The 15,650-nt window shown below is 42.5% G+C and overlaps 1 protein-coding gene across 1 annotated transcript in view; it reads left to right on the forward strand.

Annotated features, from left to right (window-relative positions):
* LOC126457267 (circadian clock-controlled protein daywake-like) overlaps positions 1-15,650 on the forward strand; it is a 43,520-nt gene that overhangs the window by 796 nt on the left and 27,074 nt on the right. The gene's annotated exons all lie outside the window — the stretch shown is intronic.

Here is a 15,650-nt window from a genome sequence, read left to right on the forward strand (position 1 = left end):
TAACACCAGAACTATGGAGCACATGAAACGCGTATCAGTGAGCGATATCTTGGCAAATCTCGCGTGGGTGAATTGGAAGAGCGTGTGGTCGTTGCACCACAGGTCCCGCGTTCAAACACACCGATGACAGTGTGTTTTAACTGCTTACGGGTTGAATGGTTCAATGGTAGAACACTTTCCTGACAAGTAAAAGGACTTTTCGGAATTCGTAACAATGTTCTTTTGGCAGTCTGCTTTCGTTCGTTAGTTGAAAGAAGCAAACTTACAGGGTATATTTGTACAGAGCGGTGTGGTGTTCATTTGGACATGTGCCACAAAACAGACACCACTCGTGATGAAGTAGCGAGTGCATTTGAAGTTTCACCGAATAAACATAAACAATCGGAACAGAAGAATAAAGAAAAAATTGCATCATATGTGCGAAAGTATTAATAGTCCCGTATAACACGTTCAAGCAATATACAGTAAAAGCAAATTGTCATGACTAGGGTATGAACCCAGGATCCTTGGTACGACAGTTTAACCTACTACCAACTTTCCCAGGGAAGCTATACGTATTATTTACTAACTTCTATACTTTTCCTGAGTCCTGCTGTTGTTTTTAATTAACGCCCCTTCTGCAGAACGACAGCACATGGTACGAATTAAATCGGAGTCTTGGTTTACACTCTGTCGAGATACAACCTTTGGTTCCAATATGAGTGTCTGACCTTTGGAGGTTTGGGTGTAAGTGCTCCTATTCTCAAATACTGGATGAATATAGTCCGGGTGATTTGCGCCTCGTGAACTACGTTGTTTTGAGACATATAAGCAGTTTTAACTGTAATTCTTGTCCTAATGGGTCAACCTTTATGCATAAGGTTACGAAAGCATTTTACATTTTTAAATTTGGTCAATAATAATATGAAATACTGAATATAAAACTTTTCTTGGTTCAGGAAGCCAGCAGGTAAGCAATTTTCATCTTGGGCCCTGCACCATGAGCCATGAACCATGAAGTGGGTTAACTTTTTAGTAATGTATATTTGCCCTCGAAATGCAGACGTCGCGGGTTAGAGTTCTGGTCCAGCACACATTCTTAATCTGCCAAAAACTTTCAAAACAGCGCACTCTTTGCTGCTAAGTTAATATCCAGTTTTGAGACCTTATATCTGTTTATCCGTCGACAGTAGGGAACTCTTGTCAGATTCTGCCATATTGCATTCCCGTTGGCTTCATTCACATTCTAGCGTCATGCAATCTGTAAAAAGAAAGAACATTCGGTTATCTTAAAAAGTTTGTGTAACAGGATTTACCATTAATTAAAATATCGGACAACTGAATCAAGCACGTTCCAGTAAACACAGGTCCATCAACGTGCCATTCGTAAGACAACCGCATATGTGTTGTTATAACCCGCCACAGACTTCAATATGAGATATTGTCTTAGTGAATATAAATCTGTTTGAATTGTTAGCTTTTCGAGTAAGTCTGCATGTAATTGGTCTTACCATCAAACTGGACTTATTGTACTACAAACTGTGTACCCTAATAGCCTTTTCACAATAACTGTAGCAGTTCTCGTACCCTTGGGATTCTTGTGCCAAAGAAGGCCGTCGTGTCATACTGGGCAGTACGGGGATGAGTATGCTCTTGGATACGTTCATCACACGCACAGAGCATACCGCGCTATGTTCTCTGCAACACCCACTTTCACTTCCGGAATCGGGAAGGGCTGCTGACCCCTGCAAAAATCGCGATTTCAGAACATCGGCTACATCGCTTCACCAACACTGCAGTGTTTGCTTCTCATTACGTCTGATACATACCACAGAAACAGCTGGCGATTAAATTTAGTACCCACTACGCTATGCGACCCGAAATGAATACATTTATGTACCTTTCTAGCTGGTAAAATAAAAGTCACAGCTTGCATTTCTGTCTCCATAACGGCGGTACCGCGACAAGGAAAAGCCGACTCTTGTTTGCTGTAGCCACGTACTATTATGTTACACATACCCATCAACATTTTACAACGAATGGCTACCATATCCTTACAGCGTCTAAATTGCACTGAGATTCACCACAAAATTCTCACGGTATGTTGACCAAATGCAGTGTCGCTTATAGGCGTAGTGAAATGGTACGAACAAACTGCCGAAGGATACACAGAAGTAGTTGGTGCTGCTCTGGTCTCTGTCATAGGTTTCATTCTGCCACGAACGGTTGTGAAACAGCGACGCCAACACAGATTTCATTCTATCACATACAACAAAAATGCGGATGAACTAGTCGACTATTTTTCAGACCATCTGCTTTGTTTCTACAAATATAATGAAGTAACCCGAAAAACCACTCAAAACTTCGTTGACACGGTATTCACAGATTTGATCTTTCTCCTCCTCCAACCATTAGAAGTCTTAGCTAAGAATTAATTTTAGTGCTCCATTTTATCAGGTTTAATTTCTTTACCAATAGATAAATCGTTCGTCATACGTGTGTATTTGTTTACTCTGGACGGAAAATTAATACAATAGCGGTACGAGAAGTGGGAAAAATAAATTTTGTTCTGATATAGTTCATGTACAATTAAAACTATGAAACAAATATAAGTATTCCAGAGGGAAACAGTCAACACTGAGTTCTCTCCTTCTTCTACTCTATGAAATTCAAAATGCAAAACAGAACCCGAAAGTAACAAATTAACACGTTGTTTATCTGACAGCTTGGCACACTGTTGCAGAAATATGACCCAGCGACGTATCACATCCTGGTAACGCTGACAGAGAAGTTACCGAAACATTTTTTTTCTTTTGGTAACTGGTGTGATATATTTTCGATATGTCTCAATATTTTGCTTGATCTTGTAACCAGTGTATACCTCCTACACTCCTCTGTAGCATGACATCGATATTACAGTCTCGATGTGTCCCAGAAACTTCCCTCATCATGTCTTCTCCAGATGCCAAGTTAATTATTTCTGGGTGTCTTACCACTAATACTAATAACATTTCGTTGGAATGTAATTACATAGAACGCTTTCTTAGCTTATGGAGGTACAACTTCATTAAAGACAGTCTAGCACAAACTCCGAGTTTCGACTGGAGAAACATTTCTAAGACTGATTCAATAATTGTAACGCTTTTCCCATACCAACAGCTTTGTACCAAAGCTTATGGAGACGGCGCCTAGTTGCTAACAGGTACGCTGTGTACTTAGGTTGAAGAATAGTCTAACAGATCAGATGTTCTCACTAGGAGTTTCGAAATTGTAGTCATAGCTTTTCGTTGGCTTGTCGGAAGAGAGTATAAGTTCCGCGTGTCGTACAAAGCTCTACTGCTGTACAGGTAGCAGGTGTATCACAGTGTGCGAGAGAAATGGAGTGGCAACTAGAATCGAATTCCAAAGCAGAAGTACACAGAACATTGCGGTTCTTATTTCAGAAACGTCGAAACTATGATTCAGAACGGAATTCTGACGGAATGTGGACCAAATGCAATGTCGCGTACCGCCATTGTGAAAGGGTGCCAACAGTTTGTCCAAGGATGCAGAGGCGTAGTTGGTCCTAATCGGAGAAGAAGGCCATCGACATCGACCACACAATAACAGTGTCCAGGCAGTCGTGGTACTGGTTCCGAGCAGTCGCAGATTTGTCAGCGATCTGGATGTTCACACAGCAGTTCTCGAATGGTTACGTGACCAAGGAAATGATTTCACTTGTAGAGAAACTGTGGAACTTTTCAATCGTTGCTTACAGAGACTTGGTATCTATGTTGAAAAATAATGTTATACATATGTGACATTTTAAGTACAGTGCAGTATTCACTAAAATTTACATCGCTTGTCACCACAATGTGGTCCGCAGCTCGTGGTCGTGCGGTAGCGTTCTCGCTTCCTACGCCCGGGTTCCCGGGTTCGATTCCCGGCGGGCCATTTGAACCATTTTGAACCACAATGTGTAACTAACTTTTTGATGTCCCCTCGTAAATGCCGGCCGGTGTGTCCGTGCGGTTCTAGGCGCTTCAGTCTGGAACCGCGTGACCGCTACGGTCGCAGGTTCGAATCCTGCCTCGGGCATGGATGTTTGTGATGTCCTGAGGTTAGTACGAGGCTTTTTGAAAAATAGTGATTATGAATTTTTTATTCTGTTCTCAATATGGGACTATTACACGTCATACACATTAATCGCTCGACTTTCCCGACTCACTGACGCAGGTTGCAACCTACAGCCACTAGAGGGCCCCGAATTGCAGCGTGTAACATGGCGGTATTAATGTAACTATGTCTGTGCGTAAGAAACATCGTGCTGTAATCGAGTTTCTAACCGCAGAAGAATTCGTGCACACATGGAGCATCCTCTCCTTCAGCACGATAATGTCAGACCGCTCACGATCCCCGCGATATCACCAACAATGCCATGCCTTGGATTCACTGTGGTCGATGACCCTCCGTACGTTCCCGATTCGGTCCCGTCAGATTTTCTTTTGTTTCCAAAACTAAAAGAACACCTTCGAGAACTGCACTTTGATAACCATGAAGCGGTGCAAGCAGGAGTGAGGTTGTGGGTCTGCCAACAAAGTCAAACGCTCTACAATGATGGTATCATCGACGAAAGAAGTAGCTTACAAAACGCTTGTTCGTCCGATTCTTGAGTATTGCTCATCAGTATGGGACCCTTACCAGGTTGGATTAGCCGGCCGAAGTGGCCGTGCGGTTAAAGGCGCTGCAGTCTGGAACCGCAAGACCGCTACGGTCGCAGGTTCGAATCCTGCCTCGGGCATGGGTGTTTGTGATGTCCTTAGGTTAGTTAGGTTTAACTAGTTCTAAGTTCTAGGGGACTAATGACCTCAGCAGTTGAGTCCCATAGTGCTCAGAGCCATTTGAACCAGGTTGGATTAATAGAAGAGATAGACATGATCCAGCGAAAAGCAGCGCGATTCGTCATGGGGACATTTAGTCAGCGCGAGAGCGTTACGGAGATGCTGAACAAGCTCCAGTGGCGGACACTTCAAGAAAGGCGTTACGCAATACGGAGAGGTTTATTATCGAAATTACGAGAGAGCACATTCCGGGAAGAGATGGGCAACATATTACTACCGCCCACATATATCTCGCGTAATGATCACAACGAAAAGATCCGAGAAAGTAGAGCAAATACCGAGACTTACAAGCAGTCGTTCTTCCCACGCACAATTCGTGAATGGAACAGGGAAGGGGGGATCAATAGTGGTACAATAAGTACCCTCTGCCACACACCGTAAGATGGCTCGCGGAGTATAGATGTAGATGTAGATGTAGATCTACGTATTAGCCTCCCAGTGGGAGAAATGTTGAGAAATAAAAACGTAGACATGAAAAATAAAGATTTAAAATCTTAGTGAGATTACTTTAAAGTCAGTACCGCCATTAGACTGTTGCTTATTTACAGTCTTACATTTACACTTACACAATCGCGATGTAAATGTAACTGTGTAAATAAACAGTCTAATGAAGGTTCTGACTTTAAAGAAATATATTATGACTGTGGTCCCGCTTTATGAAAAAATTATTAGTGAGATTACTTTTATTTAAAAAAGGTTTAAGAGTTTTCACATAAAAAACTCGGAGGCGTTACTTTTAAAAACGCCCACGTAATAAAAATGACACATCATTGTGATCATACTAGCATGACATCGCAATTTTGACACGTGTGTAGTAGCCTCATTAGGCCTATTCGCTGTGCATATGGGTGATCATTATTTGAAAAAGCTACTTTTTCGAATTTGGTGAATATTACAATTATACGAAACGTTATAGCGCAGGAGCGCAAATAAACGAAACCGCGTGGATGAAACATCTGTGTTGAAACTTCCTGGCGTATTAAAACTGTGTGCCGGATCGAGACCTCTGGCAGAAGTAAAGCTGTGACGACGTGGCGTGAGCCGTGCTTGGGTAGCTCAGTTGGAAGAGCACTTCCCCGCGAAAGGCAAAGGTCTCGAGTTCGAGTCTCGCTCCGGCACACAGTTTTAATCTGCCATGAAGCTTCATATCAGCGCACACTCCACTGCAGGGTGAAAATCTCATTCTGAAAACATCCCCCAGGCTGTGGCTAAGCCTTGTCTCCGCAATATCCTTTCTTTTAGGGGTGCTAGTTCTGCAAGGTTCGCAGGAGAGCTTCTGTAAAGTTTGGAACGTAGGAGATGAAGTACTGGCAGAAGTAAAGCTGTGAGGACGGGGCGTGAGTCCTTCTTGGGTAGCTCAGATGGAAGAGCACTTCCCCGCGAAAGGGAAAGGTCCCGAGTTCGAGTCTCGGTCCGGTACACAGTTTTAATCTGCCAGGAAGTTTCATATCAGCATAGACTCCGCTGCAGAGTGAAAATATCATTCTGGAAATATCTGTGTTACTTAGCGATCTCTTGGGAAGCAAAGGTAAACTGTTTCTTTACGTCTCTCAATTCCCAAACGTGTCGATTAAATACGTAAAGGAACGCACATTATCGTGCAGGGTCTATCGTTGATTGGTAAAATGTCAATCTTCACTATTGCACGCGCTCGCCCTCTTTGAGTTGACAACACAAGTTCATGCTCCTACGATTCTTTCAAGAGTCACACATAACTGTACAACTTTTTGTAACCGTACTGTAGCTCCCTACATTTAGTTTAACTTTAAATACGCCCATTTTGATTACACTTTATCACGAATTTTATCAACACAGAATGAAAGAACGAGTTTACTGCTACCAATCACCATTTATATTGTTGCTTGCTTTGCTCACAGAAGATTCAGTCGTCATAAATAAACTGAATGTAAGGAAATAACAAGGTTGCTGTTGCCAGTCACTATTTATTTCCACAACGCGTTTCGAAGGTTTAAACCTTCGTCATTATGAGGATTTATGTATATTTATGTTGCATGTATGTAATTTCGTCACAGACACCTTTCGCTGTCGTGTTACATCAGATACCTCATCACACATTGTAAACGCAAATCTCTCGGTGCGTGTGATGCAACACGACTGGGAATGGACTCCAAGAGTTAATGGAGGGAGTGTCGAAGGTTTCTTCGAAGTACTAACACATGCAGATTTAATCTACAGAAATCCTCATGACGATGAAAGTTTAAAACTTCGAAACACGTTGTGGAAATAAATAGCGACTGGCAACAGCAACCTTATTTCATTACATTCAATTTATTTACGACGACTGAATCTTTTGTGAGGAACGCAAGCTGTAATCAGTAAAATAATGAAGCCGTGTTGACGATAAAGTCTCGAGTACAATGTTTCAAAAGTTCCTCCTATTGTTCGTCCAAATTACGGATGTGTAACATACCCGTCGTTTCTGGTACAAGGCCTTTCCTTAGCATCGAGAGATGCTAACGAGCTCATACCTGTGCCAGGAACGTCTTTCTGGGAGCTCCCTCTGTCGTCCTTCCGTAACTTGGTGTCTTCTGCAGTAAGGTACAGCACTGTAATCTGCTGTCCTTCAGCACTCTAGACTGCAGTTCTTCATGACAAGATTTGAGGATGCGCAGTTCTTAGGACCTACATTTACGTTTTACAATAGTTTCAATTTTTTTCAGATGTGTCTAGGAAAACATGCGTTACTCATTAGTAGTTTACAAGTGCACTTCATCCATATCATGCTAGCACTATTTGCAAAAAAATTGTTTCATTCTGAATATTACTTACTGTTATGAATTCGACTGTAGACGACAAACGTATCGCTTTTTAATGACTAGCACTCACTTTGCAACATTGGGTACCATTATGTCTGATTTGTCAGACACACGGTCCAGTCACATTAATGAGATCACCGCCCCTGTACGACGTCAACGTGCAATAACCACTGGCAGGCGGCATGTGGCAGCACTGGCAGTAGAGGGTATGTAAAGCGTGTCGGGATGAAGCAGAAAAGCAGCGCACGCGTTGTCGTAATCCGGAAACGGAGCAATTTATCTGAGTCCAAACTGGCATGATCACTGGCTTTCGGGAGAAGGGTGGGAGCATTTCCGAAACGACTGCGTTTGTAAACCGTTCGCGTGCCGCAGTGGCTGAAGTATACAGCGCGTGGCAAAACGGCGCTATCCAAAACCGGCGCCAAGGCAACTGTAGTGGACAAGGGGCCCTGACAACAGGGTGAACGACGGCTGCGGAGACGTGTACGGGCGAACAGACGTGCAACTGCTGAGCAACTGACCGCCCAGGTGGACCAATGGGCTACCAACAGTGCCTCCTCAACGACCGTTGCTGCATATGGGCTTCCACAGCGGACACCTGGTTTATGCGCCCATGTTCGCTGTACTTTATAGGCGACGAAGGCTGACATTTGCACTCCAGTACCGCTAACAGACGTCCACTGAGTAGCGAGGAATACTATGGTAAAACGTAGTAGTAAACTTGCGAATTGAAGAACGTATAACACAAGTCATTTTATTAGTATCCCAGACAAGAGCATCTATGGGCTTAGTTTCTATCAGATGCCATACTGACTTAATACCATCTGTTACCCCACTAGTAGAAGATAAAGAAATGCGCTACTTCTGAATATGTCGTCTTACTTTGCGTGCTCTGGAAATGTGGTAAGAAAAGATCTAGAATGCCTGTTATTTAACTGATGAAATATGTTGAGCGAAAAGAAAACTAATACGCCAAAAAGGAATTAGACCAAATTAAGAAAGAATTGAAAAATTACTATTGTCTTTGTATTTTTTCCGTACATTAAAATCCGTTTGCCGGCCGCAGTGGCCGTGCGGTTCTAGGCGCTCCTGCCTGGAACCGCGAGACCGCTACGGTCGCAGGTTCGAATCCTGCCTCGGGCATGGATGTGTGTGATGTCCTTAGGTTAGTATTTTTAAGTAGTTCTAAGTTCTAGGGGACTGATGACCTCACCAGTTAAGTCCCATAGTGCTCAGAGCCATTTGAACCATTTGAACCAAAATCCGTTTAAAGACTGCCACAATTTGAGAACATAAGACACAAAAGCCTTGCGGCAGTTAATGGAAAATGAGACCTTACCGAGTTTATAATTTGTGACACACAGGTGTCTATCTACATATGGCAACCAGTACGACAGTGGGGGACAACTAAATAAGTTTTGGGTTACACAGTTTAGAAATTCGAGCAAGCCGTTTTGAAGTAACTTACAGCGTCGTGTGCTTAAGGGAACTACGGGATGTCAAAAAGTCTCTCCGCAAAGTCGTATGATTGTTAGCCGCGCGTGCTGTATTGATTGTTCGCCTGCCTGGGTTCCTTCCCTTCAAGTGGACTCTCCCAACATCCCACTGTTTTATCTCAGCCAGCGTCAGTAGTATCGTTGATGTGTGTTCTTACCTGTTGACGTGTACGTTTAAGTTTAGTTCCTTTGTTCGTTCGTTTCGATTTTGTCAGTGTTAAAATGCTAACCATTGAAGACGTGTGTTTTTAGTCAAACAAGTGTTCAAAGCTGGCGGTAAATACAAATTTTCAGTTACTCGAACATTTAATTCAGTTTTCCCAGAGACAACACTCCCACATTGCGATTCTGTGCGAGATTTGCTTAACAAATTTCGAAGTACGCGTTCAGTGACAGATGCACCAAGAAGTGGTCGTCCTAGCGTTTTGTCTGAGGATAAAGTACTCGATATTTCTGATAAAATGTCCATGAGTTCGAACACGTCAGTAAGAAAACTCGCCCAGGAAATCGATGTTAGCGTCGGAACGGCCCACACAGCTGTAAGGAAAAAATTAGAACTATTCTCATACAAAGTAACAGTCGTGAAAGAACTGAAAACTACTGCATTATTGTCTATGGTTTAAACATTTCGTTCAGCAAAATGGAAGGGATATTGTTAATGAAACGTTTTTCACTGATGAGGCGTGGTTTCATTTATCCGGGTACATGAACTCGCAAAATTCTCGTATGTGGAGTACTGCAAATCTATTGTGTGTTCATGAGAAACCACTTCATTCTGTGAAAATAGGAGTTTGGATTGCAATTTCTAGACGTCGGATTTTGCGTCCCATATTTTTCAACGAAACAATAAATGCACAACAATACTGCAGTGATATTCTGTAATCATTCATAGGAGAAATTGTGTTAAGTGAAATACTGAACGGTTATTTTCAACAAGACGGTGCAATCGCGCATACAGCTCGCGTTTCACTGTTACTGCTTGCTGATGTTTTTGGTGATCGCATAATTTCACAGGGACTTTGGCCTCCACGATCGCCTGACCTAACACCACCTGACTTTTTCCTCGGGGGTGCAGCGAAAGGAACTGTCTATAAAAACCGTCCAGAATCCATCGATGAACTGAAAACTGCCATATCCACTTTCACTGCTTCTGTTACAGAAGGAATGTTCCAGATTGTGTTTGGAAGCATGATTAGACGAATTGATTGTGTATTCAACAACAGGGGGGACACTTGCAACATTTAATGTGGAAATTTTCAAGTAAAAATGAATATTCAGTAAATTAATAACTTGTATTTCACTGAGTTTCATTTCGGTATATTCACTGCGGCATACGGCACGCGCGGCTAACAATCATACGGCACTGCGGAGAGACTTTTTGAACACTCCGTATTTACGTCATCTGTGTTCTCGTTGTTTGCTCATGAGACAGCTGGAAAACATTAACAGTTGCATACCAGTGATGTATGTTGCGCTGGCCAACGCCAATGGGAGAGGTCAGCGACTAACCCCGCAACCATCACACATTCTCTATCTAGGATAAATCACATTACTGATGTATTTCCATTATTTTGGCAGATTAGAAGATTAAAATGTTGATTATTATTACTGGGAAAGGGTTTCTGGGACATTTTTAGTAAAAAATAAATAGTTTTTTTACATTTATTTATATTAATTTCACTATTACAAGGATTGCTCAGAATCACATTAAGAACACTTTACAATACGAACTACTTCTTCTTTCTTGGTGTGTGCGGGGCAGATATACTTCCTGCAAGAAGTGCAACCCTTCATGTACTTACGGTCTTTGCTTCTGGCGCATAAGTAACAGCGTCCTTTCTTTGGCAGATTATGAATAGCTGCACATGTTACTTTCCGTCGTGGCTCCGTAACGTTGTTTCCTCTGATCACAGCACCTTGATTTTGATTACACACATACTCAAAAGTTGATAACGCTGTAGTGTGTTTAGAGTGGAGGCCTACAGCATTTTGAGCGAGTCTTATCATGTTGAGTTCACAAAGTTCACGTGCAAGATCTTTCTTCTTTCTTCCAGAACTCTTTGTCGGGTAATTCTTTGTCCATTCCTTGTGTGTATCTTGAAATACAACATATGAATTGCATGCTGCAATGTCAATCAAGTTGAAAAACACCACCATTGGCCATCGACGCGTACAATTGTAGAATAGGATGATGTCTGGCTTCTCTTCCGTCACATTCATATCATGATGTTGGGTTGACAATACTGTAACAACCTTTCCTTTCTTAGGCACGTAACTGACTAAAGTGGCATCATCACTAAAGGCAAGTCGGATTGTTCCTGGTGTAGCTTTTTTTAGAAAAACAGGACGGAGTTCTGTAGGGACATCGCGTTTGTCACTTCGAATAGTACCAACTGTAGTTATTTTCTCATGCAAAAGATCAGATGTGAGTGGAACGGTAATGAACCTTCTGTCCATGGTAACATTTCTTGCAGATTGTTTCAAGTTAGACATTTCAATCAATCTTCTAACTATTTTAGGGCCACTGTTATGGTTCTTCTCATTAGCGTGCTTTCCAGCGTAGGGATCCGCAGCGAAGCAGTATTTCGTATCTGAATCACATAACAGGTTCACCTCTATTCCATATTTTGCTGGTTTTGTTGGAATATATAGCCTGAATGAGCATCGCCCATGGATGGTCACAAGTTCTTCATCAACTGTGACTGAGTCACTAGGATTATAAAATTCAGGAAATTTACTAACTATCACGTTCCATATATCCCTGATAGGAGCAAATTTGTCGGTCTGTTTTCCAGCTGCTCGAGTTAGAGCATCATCAAAACGCAAGCACTTCAGTAAGAGCCTCAGTCTATGCTCCGAAAATGAAGCTCGGTATATCGGAAAGTTTTCTTTACTAATTGTATCACGTACACTGTCTTTGTTCTGTCTATGGACTCCACAGTTCAATAGAATTCCAATTGCTGACACAATTCCTTCCCTTTCAAATGCTTTGGAATTTTTTATGAAAATATCTTCAGATGATTCCCTAAGATTTCCAAGTTTTTGATTGGTACACATCAAAATGTTGTCCAGGATGTTATCATCGAGGTACATGAGAAAAGCTTTACCTGGTACATCAGGTTTTATCCCTGGCTTAGTTCCTTTCGGGGTTCTCATTACGTTAGCAACAGACCTCCTCCTTTGATTTACGTAAGGGCTTCTCTTCCATATCACACTTGACGGAGCCACCATGTCTTTTTCAAGTTGATCAAGTTGTGCTTTCCGCCTGGGTCGTCTTCTTGTTGGTTGAATATCTATAAAAAAATATGAAAACAGAACCGAACACTAGCAAACTAAGCCCTCTACCGAGACACACATCCTAATATACTCCAAAATATCTGCAAAAAGTAATAAAAATCAATACCTACCCTGTTCACTTTCATCCAGCTCGCTGCTGTCAGAAACTACTTGATCTGTAATTTCCATGACTACATCTTCAGTTTCACTGCTTGAGCTTTCAGATAGTTCACCACTGAATTCAATGTCTGAACTCTAAAGCAAATTTCGAATTTCGTCATCTGTCAGTTTCATCTTCTTGTACATTCTGTCAAATGCCGCAAAGATATTACCTTCCACCCACCACAGTGTTTACCGTTTGACTGCGAGTGGTGATTGTTGACCTGTTACACCCTCAGTTATAACAATCGCTATAATAACTCAACCATGAGTGTAAACCAAAAGCTGTTCTTATTGTCTTTTTTTTTTTTTTTTTGTCATCAGTCTACTGACTGGTTTGATGCGGCCCGCCACGAATTCCTTTCCTGTGCTAACCTCTTCATCTCAGAGTAGCACTTGCAACATACGTCCTCAATTATTTGCTTGACGTATTCCAATCTCTGTCTTCCTCTACAGTTTTTGCCCTCTACAGCTCCCTCTAGTACCATGGAAGTCATTCCCTCATGTCTTAGCAGATGTCCTATCATCCTGTCCCTTCTCCTTATCAGTGTTTTCCACATATTCCTTTCCTCTCCGATTCTGCGTAGAACCTCCTCATTCCTTACCTTATCAGTCCACCTAATTTTCAACATTGTCAATAGCAATTATAATTACGATAAATGTCATGTATGTATTAAATAAACTACTGAACAGACAGGAGCTTCAGCCTGAACGTTGGGGTCAGTTACTGCCCCCCCCCCCCCCCAATTGGTATGCAACTGTTAAATGGAGAGGAAACGAAAGGCATAAACTTTTTCAGGACTCGCTACGCGCTAAGACAATAGCACCGAAAGGTAGAGAAAGGCAGTGAAGGTCGGCAGTTAGCCATAAACTCCACCAGCTGTGATGCGGAGCAATTGGCTTGCGCTGCCGCGTGCCACCGCAGCGCGTGGCGTGGATGCAAACTGAGCCCGAGATTAGCAGACCGGCCATTGGGCTAGCGCGCCCTTGACACCGCCAGCGCAACGTCACAGCCGAGAAACAGTGTGTGACGGCGTCTATGGTCTCCACATAACCCTGGACTAAGTCCGCATCCTTATGCTGTTCTCCCATAACATCTGTGTATTGTTCAAAATTAAATTCGAAGCGCTTGTCTACTAAGTACGAGGGTCGGAACTTAAGTAGTGGCAACTATTTATTCACAACCGATCCAAAAGAGTTACATGTTTGCACCTTTTACTGACCTTCAAAGTAGTCACCAGGTTGTGTAGAACCCGTTGCCAGCGATGTGGAAGGCGTAGTATACCGTTAGCAGAGCATGTTCTGTTGATGGTACTGATGGAGAGGTCTAAAGTTATGGCGATTCTCGTGTACGACTGTGGTGGTGTTATCCTAACGCATTATGTTCCTCCACGGCAGACCGTCAAAGCACACTATTACTGTTCGTTTTTTGGAGCATCACCTGCGACCATCTTTGCGAAAGAAGCGGCGACACTTTCTGCGCAAGCCACCCATCATTTTGCACGACAATGCGCGGGCGCATACAGCGCAAGCTGTGCTGCTCTGTTCGATCCATGGGACTGGGAAGTGCTGTACCATCCACCATACTTCCCGGACTTAAGTCCTTGTGACTTTGATTTGATTCCGAAGATGAAGGAACCACTTCGTGGCATTCGCTTCAGAACTGTTACAGATTTTCGACAGGCAGTAGACCACTCCATTCGCACCATCAACAGAACAGGCTCTACTAAAGGTATACTACGCCTTCCACATCGCTGGAAACTGGTTCCACACAACGCTGATGACTACTTTGGAGGACAGTAACAGGTGCGAACACATAACTCTATCGTATCTGTTGTGAATAAATAGTTGCCACTATTTAAGTTCCAACCCTCGTATATTATACCGAGGTCTTAAAACTGTTGTTGCAGTACTTTCATCAGAGTGACATAGCAGACTACTGTAGATGTTAGTAGTAGTTATAGGCTAAGTTTCTTGCATCTGGTAGGTGTTACAACATTACTAAGAATGTTTCATTTTGCAAACGATTCTTTTTCACTCCATTGCAACTCGACCGACTGATGCACTGTATTTTGGTGCATTAAACATACACATACGCACACTTTGTTTCTGGAACAAATTAACGAAAGCGCCAATCCCACACCTCCGCTCCCTGCACCACAGTTCCGACCTAGATATTCGGGAGTTTTCCTTTTGTTGTAAAGTAAATGATAGTAAACGCTCATTTGAGTACCACTCTGCCCTGCACTCAGTTCACTGGGATTTGGGTTAAAAGGTCCAAGTGTACTGCGAGTCTTTTCTATAACAAACCGCCAGACCTTAGCGTAGGGAATGCAGACTAAAAATATACAAAAAATTTGCAGATTCTAAGGATTTTTGAATGAAGTACAGGATGATGCAAAGTTGCAAATACACCTGCAAGAAGTGACAAGGGCTCCTTACAAGTAATATCTGGCTAGCATATAAGATATGGTGGAAAAAAGACAATACTATCAGCTTTTCATTTTCATACACTGTAGAATCGAGTACAAGATGATATTGGTGCACTTGCTACATGAGAAGCGTAACCGTCTCTATGTTGCGAAAACAACGTTCTCAGTTACAAGATTGAAATCACCACAGACGAATAATTGTTTCCTATTATCTACTAACTAACAGGGTGACACGTCTTCTGTAGTATTTTAAAAGGAGTTGTTGCAGTTGATATAACTTGTAGGACTACAACGTAGCTGGTTAATTTAGCTGTATTCATGTTGATCGGAAACAGTCTGAAAATCTTTATCTGACTCCAAAGGGCCTGACAATTGGCTTTCGGGAGAAGGACGGGTGCATTTCCGATACGGCTGGGTTTGTAAGCCGCGTTACAGGGTAGGCTGTGCTGAGAAATAATTGTTAAGTAAAAAGTTTCGATACATTGCGCCGTTTCCGGGTTAGTTGGCGTTGAAGTTAGCCAATCAGGTGTGCTAATTCAAGCGGCCCACCAGATATAATTAGTGTTAGTTGGTCTCATAGCGTAGATGACAGTGCTAGAGACTGCTCTGCCTTTGTCTCGGGTTCGATCCTTACTATCGTCCCATGTCTCT

This window comes from Schistocerca serialis, chromosome 2, assembly GCF_023864345.2.
Source record: "Schistocerca serialis cubense isolate TAMUIC-IGC-003099 chromosome 2, iqSchSeri2.2, whole genome shotgun sequence".
NCBI lineage: Eukaryota > Metazoa > Arthropoda > Insecta > Orthoptera > Acrididae > Schistocerca > Schistocerca serialis.